Raw genomic sequence first — 14,939 nt, forward strand, 5'->3', positions numbered from 1 at the left:
CAACAACAACACAGCGCACAACACCAAAACAAACCACATGCATTCCATTAACCAAAATCGTCGCAATACAAGTAGTGCGGCAATACATGAATCACGACTAGGAAAGCATGAAAACAACAACATCTAACACTACAAACAACCACAACTACTACAACCACTAACACTACCACACTACAACAACTCCAACTAAAGCCAACAACGGCTACACACGAGAAAGAAACACCAAACAAAGCAAAGACGGCCACGACGATGCTACTCGTCGGAGTCGGGAGATGGAGGCGGAGCACCCTTATCCTGCAAGCAACACAGAATAGACTTAAAGTCCGGGACATCTTCTTGAACTTGTGCTTAACCAAGCCTCGAAGATCCACCATCTCCTGGCGTAAAGCAGCTTGCCCTTCTTCAAGCCGTGTAAGACGGGCATCTCTGGCAACCTGCTCTGCGCCCTGCTCTGGCACCACAGGAGGAGAGCGATCACTCGAATCCTGTGCCCCAAACTCTTCCTCGTCTTGCTCTGCTTCTTCCTCAGACTCCGCACCACCTTCAGCATAACTCTCATCATCACTCTCAGACCCGGCCTCACCCTCAGAGGCAAGCCGACCAGAACCAACCTCCATCAGCTTAAGGGTCCTCAAGTTGATATAGCGAACAGGGACCGGCTTCTCAGCTCCAAGCCTATAGCCAAACTCATGTGCGATCTTGCAAATGAGGCGGCCAAAGGGAAGAGACTCGGTCCGTCTACTCGAACGAGCGATGAGAATAATCTGACGCAGGACGTACGTCGGCACACACAACTTCGCATCCTGCCCCACCTGATATAGAAAATCTACCATCAGGCGCGTACACTCTGCGGTTGCTCCACCTGGGATACACATTGAACGTAAAGATGTGGTGAAGCAAACGGAAGTCGTCCGTCATGTGAGAAGCCAAAGACTCCTATTCGGCTGCCATTCGACCAGACGACCACACAAGGATCGGGTCGATCCCTCTCGCGCACACTGTCCACATTCTTTTCGCTGGCATGCACTTCCCCAAGTGGCACCTTCAAGAGTCGGGATATCAAAGCAACATTGACAATTCCAACTCGACCGCTACCACGGGGAATCAACTGCAGAGGATCCAACGAAGGCTCCGAATGTTGGCATAGAAGGCCCGAACAGTGTTAGCATTCGCGCGATACTCGCCTTCGAACAAGGGACCCCAACCAGCCCCTTCTAGGCGCTCCAACCAAAAGAACTCACCAAAGAGCCGCGGATCAACATGAGCCTCAAAAAGGACTCTACGCCCTTCATAGACTCCATGCGACAATTCCGCCAACAAGGTCCTGACAGGAGCTCGAGGATCGAGGTCCCGCTTCGTCTGGAACTCGCGCGTGGCGGACGTGCTAGCAGCGGCACCTCTCGGCCTCCGTGCACGGGTTGGGCGGCTCGGCCCGGCTTCATCCACCGGCGCTCTCTTCTTCCCCATCAAGGAAAGAAGGGAAGAAATGGAAAAGATGGCCGTCACAATCTCAAAGAGGGCCATGAGAAATGAGAGAAAGAGAGAAATAGGAAGATGGTGAAGCTTCCACACAACTATGAGCCAAAAGGGAAGGAAAGGGCTCAAATGAGAGGGAAAGATGGAGAAATCAGCAATGGAATGGAAGATTTGAGAATGGGGTGATGGGTTTGCATGAAAATGGAAGGAAGATGAAGATTTGGGAGAGATTTGAGAGAGTTTGGAGAGGTTGTTGAAGAAAAGGAGAGCTTGGAAGAGGGTTTTGTAAAGGAAATAGGTAAAAGGAGTGGTTTTAAAGTGAAAACCGTGGAGGGGTGGGCCACACAAGCCTCATGGACGACGATCGGCCCGCGTCGGCCCGGCCCGCCTGGCCCGCCGACCGCCGGCGATGGCATCGCCGGTCTCTGGACATATCGGCGATGCCTCGCCGATTTGGATAGGCCCTCCTGGTCCTCCTTGGTCCAAATGATGTGGTTCCCCCCTAGGTCCCACAGAAAATGCCCCGATTGGCCCCTTGTGTAATTTGAAGTTTATCGGGTCATTCTGACAGAAATCTGATACAAACAGCGATTTCTGGAAGGATTAAAAATGAATAATGGGAGGGTAGACCATCTACACTCATTAATAGAGGGTCTAGAAACAAGGTTTTCATTCATTGCCGTGTGATCGAGGTAAGGGTACGGACTCGATCTCGGCAAAGGTTTTCAAGAAACTTTCGCCGATAGAAACTACGAGCACAAACACAAAGCGATGATAGACCCGCACACCAATTACACTATAGTGGTGACAACGTGCGGTGTGTGACCATAACCATTCGGTTTAATCCAGATCATGCTCGATACCAACTTGTAACGCCCGAAATTCGGGGGTCGAGCATAACTCGGCTCCCGAGTTCCAAAACATCACTTATGCAACATAATTAATGAGAGATGTATGTTGACTGTATTAGTACATAAACATGGGATAGATTAAGCCAAAACACAGATATGATTCAGGGGTAAGTGAATAAAGCAAGCGGAAGACTTATAGTAAAATATGTGTACAAGTGTAAGTCCCTGAATTACATATACAACCGGATCGTGTAAAAGTGTTATTTATCAAAATTATAAGTACAAGTTACATCATTTCGTTCCCAAAATAATCATCCCATAGATCCCGCGCAATAGACCGAGGCTCGCTAGAACCGTCTGAAAAACAGCATATAGGAGAAGGCAGCCTCGCCGTCATCCAGCTCGCTCTGCCTCAGGCGTCGCATCCACATCTGCAACATCGGGGCCTAAGATAGAGTCTGGTGGGTGTGAAACACCGCCCGAAACGTGGGAGTGAGTGATCAACTCGGTGGAACAATAAGGCACCGGTTAACATGCTATCAGTTCAATCAAACAATAATGATAAAGGAGGACAATTAAATAAATCCTAAGTACTCTTGTTAATGCGGTATGAATGCAATATGATGCGTGCCCTCACGCGTACACCCTCGCGTCTTCATCTTACGTTACGCATGACATCGCCTCAAAGTGCGCCACATCTACAAAGCACATGCAAATGCGGTGCATGGATATGATTACCAAGTTGTTATTAGTCCAATTCATACGGCAGGATTGGGAAGCTAAGATACCTTCCTCATATCACCATCCAAAAAGTGATCCATACTAGGGTCGTCAATCCTAGACATCTCATACGATCATATAGTTGAGGTCGTAGCAAAGGGCTCGTCACCAATCAATGCACGCCTTTCATGCCTTTACTACCACAGATCGGCTCGTCACCTCCTTGCGGTATCCAGGTATGCTCGAGGTCACTACAAAGGGCTCGTCACCAATCAATGTAGGCCGACAAAGACGAATATAGTGTCCCATACCACCATAATCGGCTCACGAGTTTAGTTGCTCACTTTGGTCACTACGGGAGGCTCGTCACCCGAAGCGTAGGCCGACGGCTCGACCACGGTGTCCCATACCACCATGTCGGCTCATGAGTCTTAGCGGATCGGTACCATGGTTATTAGGATTTCACTTGTAAGTTCGGTACCCTAGATTCAAGGAGTAGCGTCCATACATGGTTAACATACACTGGACAATCGGGTTAGTTGACGAACTCGACTAGCACGAGCGCACGTCGAAATGAACGACATGGAGTGCGCAAACACTCCGCGTGGCCAAACCACTGCCGCCAACTCTAATACGACTCGGGTTCGTCTAATGCGTCTCACGTGGCGAAAGCAATCTCAACCACGACCAAAGGGTCAATTACCGATTTCCTGGACTAAGGCATAGTCCCAAACATCCTACACTACGACAGATATTCATATGGAATGTAAAACAGAAATGGAACAACCACTCAAATCATGGTGCATACACATCTGAAGAATATCAATTTAACATAAATGTAAGCATAGGAATGCTTGAATTTAAATAACTTGGAATGTAAATGCATAAGGGAAATCATGCGCATCCATAGAAGTATTGAGAATCACTTCTCAACGCCTGCATTTAGTGTAATCAGTTACACGTAGATCATTCATGCATTTCTACAAACACTTAGCATCCATGGAACAACATACATGACGCATGTTGAAATACGTGCACTTAGACAATTCCTTCTTCCAAGGAGTTGTCATACATGCATCTAGCATACATACATGACCAAAAATCATGGCAAACATAGGTGCGTATTTTATACGTATACGGTACTTTATAAATACACTTAGAATACACAAATCTCAATATAGCACATGCATATCAGGAAAGCAATGTAAACATAACATTTGACATGTGAAATCTCATCCATAACAAGAATAAATCACTAACTGGGATTGAAAGCCTTGAAAACCATAACCTATACACTTAAAGTCCGCACCTTAAGCGAAGAAAGAATAGCCGAACTGATTTAGATGAGTTGTCTTCGTCAACGGCGCAAGAATACCCTAAAATAAGGATAGAAATGAGATACAACAACACCAAGTCTAATCGAAGCTCTAACACAGGTTAGGGTTAGGTTAACTTACCCCAAAAGAACTCAGAATCGTCAGAGGAATGATTCAAAGTAAAGGTTCAAAGGTGAAGAAGAACAAGGAAGAATCAAGATGATTCACCAACCAATCTCTCTCACTAACTCTCTCTTTTCCACTCTCTTTCCAAGCTAGGGTTAGAGAAAATTCGTATGGAAATGAGAGCTAGGGTTTAAGGACTATATATAGGCCTTAAAATGATGGAAATAACCCCAGGGTCAAGGTATACTTAGGTTATAACCAAAGTACGCCTTTCTCGATCCAACGAAGCACTTCTGGTGGGCCTATAACCACGAAAGGTCGGACTTAAGCTCACTGACCATGGATCTAGGTCAGGCTGAGTTTTCGTACCGACCGGCTCTACAGATCAGCCGTGGCGGACCACACTCAATTCAACGGTCACGGAAACTCGATCAGGTCCACAAGCACTAGGATATGCCTGGGCCAACCATCCTGATCAGAGGGTGAAATTGGGTCAGAATCCAACGGTCAGAATGCTTAAAATCGTCGCGCAAGCGACACGACTCAGATTTCATAAAAAGCTTATTAAATTTCAACCGTTCTCACACTCTTCACTCCGAACTCAACCAAATCGACCTAGAACATCAGATCGACTTGATTTTTGAGGTGAAGACCAAGCCCAACTCAGTGACCGCAACAGCCTAAGATCATCGCCATCGGACTTTCGACGCGCGGTCTAGGTCCGATCCAGATCTTCCAAAAATTCCCCAGAACAACTGGATTTAGCGATGGATCCCAGATTTCAGAGTAACGTAGCGCTCACTAATCTACACGTTTAGAGCCATGCAGATACAATTTAAAGTGATTGATGCGAATTTCACAAGCAATCGAATAAAGCGCTAATTACCCCAAAACAACTACTTAAGGAAAGATTAGCACAAAAATTTCAAGGTCGTTACATTACTGCTTGATTGAACTGATAACATGTTAACCAGTGCCTTATTGTTCCACTGAGTTGATCACTCACTCCCACGTTCCGAGGTGGTGTTAAACACCCACCAGACTCTGTCTTAGGTTATGATGTTGTAGATGTGGATGCGACTTCTGAGGGAGAGCGGGAGATGGATGATGATAAGGCTGCTTTCTCTTATATGCAGTTTTCAAACGGGTTCTGGCAAGCTTGTTCTGATGCGCGGGACTCTCGGATTATTTTTTTGGGATTCAAATGATGTAACTTGATACTTGTAATTTTGTTAAGTAACACTTACATTACGACCTGATTTGTATATGTACTTCAGGGATTTACACTTGTACACATATATTTCTATACGTCTTCCGCTTGCTTTATTCATTTATCCCTAAATTATATCTGTGTTTTGGCTTAATCTATTCCATGTTTTATGCACTAATACAGTCAACATACATCCATCATTAAATATGTTACAAAAGTGTTGTTTTGGAACTCGGGAGCTGAGTTATGCTCGACCCCAGAATTTCAGGGCATTACATTAACCTATAACCAAAACCTCAACATTAACTTAAACTTAAACCTTAACCTAAACATATAACCTTAACCTAAAACCTAAAACCTAAACCTAAACCTAGAACCTAAATGTATTCTCAAATCTCTAAAACTAAACCTACACCTAATCCTAATCTAAACTCCCTAAACTAAACTTATACCTAAACTTGAAAACCCAAACATAAGCCCGATCCCGAACCCGAACCCGATTTCCTAAACCTAAACCTTAACCTATTCTCAATTCCCTAAACCTATATCTTATAACCTAAACCTAAACCTAAACCTTAACCTATACCTATAACCTTAACCTAAACCAAAACCTATGACCTAAAACCTTAACCTATAACCTAAACCTCAACCTTAACTTAAACCTAAACCTTAACCTAAACATATAACCTTAACCTAAAACCTAAAACCTAAACCTAAACCTAGAACCTAAATGTATTCTCAAATCCCTAAACCTAAACCTATACCTAATCCTAATCTTAACTCCCTAACCAAAACATATACCTAAACCTGAAAACCCAAACATAAACCAGATCCCGAACCCGAACCTGATTTCCTAAACCTAAACCTAAACCTATTCTCAATTCCCTAAACCTATATCTTATAATCTAAACCTAAACCTAAACCTTAACCTATACCTATAACCTTAACCTAAACCAAAACCTATGACCTAAAACCTTAACCTATAACCTAAACCTCAACCTTAACTTAAACCTAAACCTTAACCTAAACATATAACCTTAACCTAAAACCTAAAACCTAAACCTAAACCTAGAACCTAAATGTATTCTCAAATCCCTAAACCTAAACCTACACCTAATCCTAATCTTAACTCCCTAACCTAAACCTATACCAAAACTTGAAAACCCAAACATAAACCCGATCCCGAACCCGAACCTGATTTCCTAAACCTAAACCTTAACCTATTCTCAATTCCCTAAACCTATATCTTATAACCTAAACCTAAACCTAAACCTAAACCTAAACCTAAACCTTAACCTATACCTATAACCTTAACCTAAACCAAAACCAATGACCTAAAACCTTAACCTATAACCTAAACCTCAACCTTAACTTAAACCTAAACCTTAACCAAAACATATAACCTTAACCTAAAACCTAAAACCTAAACCTAAACCTAGAACCTAAATGTATTCTCAAATCCCTAAACCTAAACCTACACCTAATCCTAATCTTAACTCCCTAACCAAAACTTATACCTAAACTTGAAAACCCAAACATAAACCCGATCCCGAACCCGAACCTGATTTCCTAAACCAAAACCTTAACCTATTCTCAATTCCCTAAACCTATATCTTATAATCTAAACCTAAACCTAAACCTTAACCTATACCTATAACCTTAACCTAAACCAAAACCTATGACCTAAAACCTTAACCTATAACCTAAACCTCAACCTTAACTTAAACCTAAACCTTAACCTAAACATATAACCTTAACATAAAACCTAAAACCTAAACCTTAACCTAGAACCTAAATGTATTCTCAAATCCCTAAACCTAAACCTACACCTAATCCTAATCTTAACTCCCTAACCTAAACCTATACCTAAACTTGAAAACCCAAACATAAACCCGATCCCGAACCCGAACCTGATTTCCTAAACCTAAACCTTGACCTACTCTAAATTACCCAAACCTATATCTTATAACCTAAACCTAAACCTTAACCTATACCTATAACCTTAACCTAAACCAAAACGTATGACCTGAAACTTTAACCTATAACCTAAACCTCAACCTTAACTTAAACCTAAACCTTAACCTAAACATATAACCTTAACCTAAAACCTAAAACCTAAACCTAAACCCAAAACCTAAATGTATTCTCAAATCCCTAAACCTAAACCTACACCTAATCCTAATCTTAACTCCCTAACCTAAACCTATACCTAAACTTGAAAACCCAAACATAAACCCGATCTCGAACCCGAACCCGATTTCCTAAACCTAAACCTTAACCTATTCTCAATTCCCTAAACCTATATCTTATAACCTAAACCTTAACCTATACTTATAACCTTAACTTAAACCAACACCTATGACCTAAAATCTTAACCTATAACCTAAACCTCAACCTTAACTTAAACCTAAACCTTAACCTAAACATATAACCTTAACCTAAAACCTAAAACCTAAACCTAAACCTAGAACCTAAATGTATTCTCAAATCCCTAAACCTAAACCTACACATAATCCTAATCTTAACTCCCTAACCTAAACCTATACCTAAACTTGAAAACCCAAACATAAACCTGATCTCGAACCCGAACCCGATTTCCTAAACCTAAACCTTAACCTATTCTCAATTCCCTAAACCTATATCTTATAACCTAAACCTTAACCTATACTTATAACCTTAACCTAAACCAACACCTATGACCTAAAATCTTAACCTATAACCTAAACCTCAACCTTAACTTAAACCTAAACCTTAACCTAAACATATAACCTTAACCTAAAACCTAAAACCTAAACCTAAACCTAGAACCTAAATGTATTCTCAAATCCCTAAACCTAAACCTACACATAATCTTAATCTTAACTCCCTAACCTAAACCTAAACCTAAACTTGAAAACCCAAACTTAAACCCAATCTCGAACCTGAACCTGATTTCGTAAACCTAAACCATAACCCATTCTCAAATCCAAAAACCTATAACCTAAACCTAAACCTAAACCTAAACTAAAACCAAAACTTATAACCTAAACCCGAACCCATTCTCAAATCCAAAAACCTATAACCTAAACCGTTAACCTATAACCTAAATCAAAACCTATAACCTAAACCAAAACCAAAACCTATAACCTAAACCCGAACCCATTCTTAAATCCAAAAACCTATAACCTAAACCAAAACCTATAACCTAAACCAAAACCAAAACGTATAACCTAAACCCGAACCCATTCTCAAATCCCAAAACCTGTAACCTAAAGCTAAACCGTAACCTAATCCTATAACCTAAACTTAAATCCCTAAACCTTAACCTATAACCTAACCTAAACCTACACCTATAACCTAAAACTATTTTCAAATCCCAAAACCTATAACCTAAACCTAACCTTTCCCTAAACTTATAACCTAAACTCAATTCCCTAAAGCTAAACCTAAACCTAATCCTAATCTCGACTCCCTAACCTAAACCTAAACCTAAACTTGAAAACCCAAACTTAAACCCAATCCTGAACCTGAACCCAATTTCCTAAACCTAAACCATAACCCATTCTAAAATCCACAAACCTATAACCTAAACCTATAACCTAAACCAAAACCTATAACCTAAACCAAAACCAAAACCTATAACCTAAATCCGAACCCATTCTCAAATCCCAAAACCTATAACCTAAATCAATACCTATAACCTAAACCAATACCAAAACCTATATCCTAAACCTGAACACATTTTCAAATCTTATAACCTATAACCCAAACCAAACCTATAACCTAAACCAAAACCAAAACCTATAACCTAAGCCCGAACCCATTCTCAAATCCTAAAACCTATAACCTAAACCTAAACCTATAACCTAAACCAAAACCTATAACCTAAACCAAAACCAAAACCTATAACCTAAACTTGTACTCATTCTCAAATCTCAAAACCTTTAACCTAAACCTAAACCTTAACATAAACCTATAACCTATAACCTAAACCAAAACCAAAACATATAACCTAAACCCGAACCCATTCTCAAAACCAAAAACCTATAACCTAAACCTAAACCTAAACCTAAACCAAAACTAAAACTAAAACTTATAACCTAAACCCAAACCCATTCTCAAATCCAAAAACCTATAACCTAAACCTAAACCTTAACCTAAACTGTTAACCTATAACCTAAATCAAAACCTATAACCTAAACTAAAACCAAAACCTATAACCTAAACCCTAGCCCATTATCAAATCCCAAAACCTAAAACCTAAACCAAAACCAAAACCTATATCCTAAACCCGAACACATTCTTAAATCCTATAATCTATAACCTAAACCTATAACCTATAACCAAAACCAAAACCTATAACCTAAACCAAAACCAAAACCTATAACCTAAGCCCAAACCCATTCTCAAATCTTAAAATCTATAACCTAAACCTAAACCTATAACCTAAACCAAAACCTATAACCTAAACCAAAACCAAATCCTATAACCTAAACTTGAACTCATTCTCAAATCTCAAAACCTTTAACCTAAACCTAAACCTTAACATAAACCTATAACCTATAACCTAAACCAAAACCAAAACATATAACCTAAACCCGAACCCATTCTCAAAACCAAAAACCTATAACCTAAACCTAAACCTAAACCTAAACCAAAACTAAAACCAAAACTTATAACCTAAACCCGAACTGTAACGCCCTGAAATTCGGGGGTCGAGCATAACTCAGCTCCCGAGTTCCAAAACATCACTTATGCAACATATTTAATGATGGATGTATGTTGACTGTATTAGTGCATAAAACATGGAATAGATTAAGCTAAAACACAGATATAATCCAGGGATAAGTGAAGAAAGCAAGCGGAAGACTTATAGAAATATATGTGTACAAGTGTAAATCCCTGAAGTACATATACAAACCAGGTCGTATGAAAGTGTTACTTATTAAAATTATAAGTATCAAGTTACATCATTTAAATTCCCACAAATAATCCCAAAGTCCCACGCATCAGAACAAGTTCACTAGAACCCATCTGAAAACTGCATATAAGAGAAAGCAGCCTCATCATCATCCATCTCCCGCTCTGCCTCAGAAGTCGCATCCACATCTGCAACATTAGAACCTAAGACAGAGTCTGGTGGGTGTTTAACACCGCCCCAGAACATGGGAGTGAGTGATCAACTCAATGGAACAATAAGACACTGGTTCACATGTTATCAGTTCAATCAAGCAGTAATTATAAAGCAGAATAATTAAACAAGTCCTAAGTACTCTTGTTAATGCAAGGATGTATGCAAAATGATACGTGCCCTCATGCGTACACCCTCAGCGTCTTCATCTTACGTTACGCATGACACCACCTTAAAGTGCGCCACATCTATAAAGCACATGCAAATGCGGTGCATAGATATGATTACCAAGTTGTTATTAGTCCATTTCATACAGCAGGATTGGGAAGCTAAGATACCTTCCTCATGTCACCATCCAAACAGTGATCCATTCTAGGGTCGTTAATCCTAGTCGTCTCATACGATCATATATTTGAGGTCATAGCAAAGGGCTCGTCACCAATCAATGCACGCCTTTCATACCTTTATTACCATAGTTCGGCTTGTCACCTCATTGCGGATCCAGGCATGCTCGAGGTCACTACAAAGGGCTCATCACCAATCAATGTAGGTCGACAGCACGAATATAGTGTCCCATACCACCATAATCGGCTCACGAGTTTAGTTGCTCACTGGTCACTACGAGGAGGCTCGTCACCCCAGCGTAGGCCGACAGCTCGACCACAGTGTCCCATACCACCATGTCCGGCTCATGAGTCTTAGCGGATCAAGGTACCATGGTTATTAGGATTTCACTGGTAAGTTCGGTACGCTAGATTCAAGCAGTAGTGTCCATACATGGTGAACATACAACGGACAATTGGGTTACTTGACGAACTCGACTAGCACGAACGCACGTTGGGTTGAATGACATAGAGTGCGCAAACACTCCGCGTGGCCAAACCACTGCCGACAACTCTAATACGACTCGGGTTTGTCTAATACGTACTACGTGGCGAAAGCAACCTCAACCACGATCATGAAGTAGATTACCAATTTCCTGGACTAATGCATAGTCCCAAATACATTACACTACAACAGATATATGAATTGAATGTAGAACAGTAAAGGCAACAACAACTCAAATCATGGTACACAAACACTTGAGGAATATCAACTTAACATAAATGTAAGCATAAGTAATGCTTGAATTTAAATAACATGGAATGTAACTTGCGTAAAGGAAATCATGCACATCAATAGGAGTGTTGAGAATCACTTCTCAATGCCCGCAATTAGTGTAATAAGTTACACTTTAGATCATTCAGGCATTTCTACAAACACTTAGAATACATGATACAACATACATGACGTATGTTGAAAAACAAACATTTGGACAATTCCCTTTACCAAGGAGTTGTCATACATACATCTAGCATACATATACGACAAATAATCATGGCAAACACAAGTGCATATTTTATACGTATACGGTACTTTATACATACACATAGAATACACAAATCTCAATATAACACATGCATATCAGGAACGCAACATAAACATAACATTTGGCATGTGAAATCTCATCCATAACAAGAATAAATCATTAACTAGCATTGAAAGCCTTGAAAACCATAACCTATACACTTAAAGTCTGCACCTTAAGTAAGGAAAGAAATACTGAACTAATTTAGACGAGTTGTCTTCGTCAACGGCGATAGAATACCCTAAAACAAGGATAGAAATGAGATACAACAAAACCAAGACTAATCTAAGCTCTAACACAAATTAGGGTTAGGTTAACTTACCCCAAGATGAACTCAGAACCGTCAGAATAATGATTCAAAGTGAAGGTTCAAAGATACAGAAGAATAGGAAAGAATCCAAGATGATTCACCAACTTCTCTCTCACTATCTCTCTCTTTTCCACTCTCTTTCCAAGCTAGGGTTAGAGAAAATTCGTATGGAAAAGAGGGCTAGGGTTTAAGGACTATAAATAGGCCTCAAATTGATGAAAATAACCCCAGGGCCAAGGTATACTTAGGGTATAACCAAAACCAACCTCTTACAATCCAATGAAGCACTTTTGGTGGGCCTATAACCACGAAAGGTCGGACTTAAGCTCATTGACCATGGATCTAGGTCAGGCTGAGTTTTCATATCGACTGGCTCTTCAGATCAGCCGTGGCGGACCACACTCAATTCAACGGTCATGGAATCTCGATCAGGTCCACAACCACAAGGATATGCCTGGGCCACCTTCCCTGATCAGAGGGTGAAATTGGGTCAGAATCCAACGGTCAGATAGCTTAAAATCATCGCGAAAGCGACACGACTCAGATTTCATAAAAGCTTATTAAATTTCCAACCGTTCTTACACTCTTCACTCCGAACTCAATCAAATCGACCCAGAACATCACATGGACTTGATTTTCAAGGTGATGGTCAAGCCCAACATAGTGACCGCAATAGCCTAAGATCATCGCTATTGGACTTTTGACGCGCGGTCCAGGTTCGATCCAGAACTTCCAAAAATTCCTCAGAACAACTAGATTGAGAGATGGATCCCACATTTCAGAGTAACATAGCGCTAACTAATCTACAAGTTTAGAGTCATGCAGAACGAATTTAAAGTGATTGATGCGAATTTCACAAGCAATCGAGTATAGCGCTAATTACCCCAAAACACTACTAAGGAAAAATAAGCACAAAATTTCCAAGGTTGTTACACGAACCCATTCTCAAATCCAAAAACCTATAACCTAAACCTAAACCTTAACCTAAACCGTTAACCTATAACCTAAATCAAAACCTATAACCTAAACCAAAACCAAAACCTATAACCTAAACCCGAACCCATTCTCAAATCCAAAAACCTATAACCTAAACCTAAACCTATAACCTAAACCAAAACCTATAACCTAAACTAAAACCAAAACCTATAACCTAAACTTGAACTCATTCTCAAATTCCAAAACCTTTAACCTAAACCTAAACCTTAACATAAACCTATAACCTATAACCTAAATCAAAACCTGTAACCTAAACCAAAACCTAAACATATAACCTAAACCCGAACCCATTCTCAAATCCAAAAACCTATAACCTAAACCAAAACCAAAACCTATAACCTAAACCTGAACCCGTTCTCAAATCCAAAAACCTATAACCTAAACCTATAACCTAAACCAAAACTTATAACCTAAACGAAAACCAAAACCTATAACCTAAATCCGAACCCATTCTCAAATCCCAAAACCTATAACCTAAACCTAAACCGTAACCTAATCCTATAACCTAAACTCAAATTCCTAAACCTTAACCTATAACCTAACCTAAACCTATATTTATAACCTAAAACTATTCCCAAATCCCAAAACCTATTACCTAAACCTAACCTTTCCCTAAACCTATAACCTAAACTCAATTCCCTAAAGCTAAACCTACACCTAATCCTAATCTCAACTCCCTAACCTAAACCTAAATCTAAACTTGAAAACCCAAACTTAAATCCAATCCCGAACCTGAACCCGATTTCCTAAACCTAAACCATAACCCATTCTCAAATCCAAAAACCTATAACCTAAACCTATAGCCTAAACCAAAACCTATAACCTAAACCAAAATCAAAACCTATAGCCTAAATCCGAACCCATTCTCAAATCCCAAAACCTATAACCTAAATCTAAACCGTTAACCTATAACCTAAATCAAAACCTATAACCTAAACCAAAACCAAAACCTATATCCTAAACCCGAACATATTGTCAAATCCTATAACCTATAACCTAAACCTAAAACCTATAACCTAAACCAAAACCAGAACATATAACCTATGCCCGAACCCATTCTCAAATCCCAAAACCTATAACCTAAACTTAAACCTATAACCTAAACCAAAACCAAAACCTATAACTTAAACTTGAACTTATTCTCAAATCACAAAACCTTTAACCTAAACCTAAACCTTAACATAAACCTATAACCTATAACCTAAACCAAAACCAAAACATATAACCTAAACCCGAACCCATTCTCAAATCCAAAAACCTATAACCTAAACCTAAACCTAAGCCTAAACCAAAACTAAAACCAAAACTTATAACCTAAACTCGAACCCATTCTCAAATCCAAAAACCTATAACCTAAACTAAACCTTAACCTAAACCGTTAACCTATAACCTAAATCAAAACCTATAACCAAAACC

This window comes from Magnolia sinica, chromosome 6 (genome assembly GCF_029962835.1).
Source record: "Magnolia sinica isolate HGM2019 chromosome 6, MsV1, whole genome shotgun sequence".
Classification (NCBI taxonomy): Eukaryota; Viridiplantae; Streptophyta; class Magnoliopsida; order Magnoliales; family Magnoliaceae; genus Magnolia; species Magnolia sinica.